The following is a 914-nucleotide window of genomic DNA, read 5'->3' as shown; positions in this document are numbered from 1 at the left end:
CAGATTTGGCTTAAGGAGGGAATAACATACTCAATTGGATATGAAAATCTATCTTACCCTACAGAAAAATAGGGGAGAAGGGAGTAAGAGAGGGGTAGATGATAGAAGGGAGAGCAGATTTGGGGGAGGGGGTAAACAGAAGCAAAAACTTCTAAGGATGAACAGGGTCAAAAGAGAGAATAGAATAAATGGGGAGCTGGATAGGATGAAAGGAAATATAGTTAGTTTTTCACAACATGACTATTATGGAAGTGTTTTGCATGACCACACATGTATAACTTGTATCAAGTTGCTTGCCATTTCAATGAGGGTGGGTGGGGAGGAAGGAACGGAAAAAATTTGGAACCCAATGTTTTAAAAACAAATGTTAAAAATTGTTTTCACATGCAACTAGGAAATAAGATATACAGGCAATGGGGTATAGAAATCTATCCTTCCCTACAGGCAAATAGAAGGGGAAGGGGATAAGAGAAGGGGCATGTGATAGAAGGGAGGGCAAAGTATGGGAAGGGGCATTCAAAATACACTCCATCTTGGGGTGGGGGAGCAATGAGATTGGGAGAAAATTTGGAACTCAAAATTTTGTGGAAATGAATACTGAAAATTAAAAATTAATCAATTAATTAAAAATAAATTGTTTTTTTTTCTGGCTGCTTGCAGTATATTCTCCTTGCCTTGATAATTCTGGAAATTGGCTATGATATTCCTTGGGGTTTTCATTTTTGCATCTCTTTCAGGAGATGATAAGTAGATTCTTTCAATTATAATTTCACATAATGGTTGTAGGATGTCAAGGCAGTTTTCTTTGATAGTTTATTTTTTGTTAATTAATTTATTTTGATTTATCAACAATCACTTCCATATGAGTTTAAAATTTTTCTCCCCCTCCTTCTCCACCACACTCCCCAAGATGG

This window comes from Vombatus ursinus, unplaced genomic scaffold, assembly GCF_900497805.2.
Source record: "Vombatus ursinus unplaced genomic scaffold, bare-nosed wombat genome assembly UNPS02007408.1, whole genome shotgun sequence".
In the NCBI taxonomy this organism is placed as follows: Eukaryota; Metazoa; Chordata; class Mammalia; order Diprotodontia; family Vombatidae; genus Vombatus; species Vombatus ursinus.
This window is presented reverse-complemented; position numbering follows the sequence as displayed.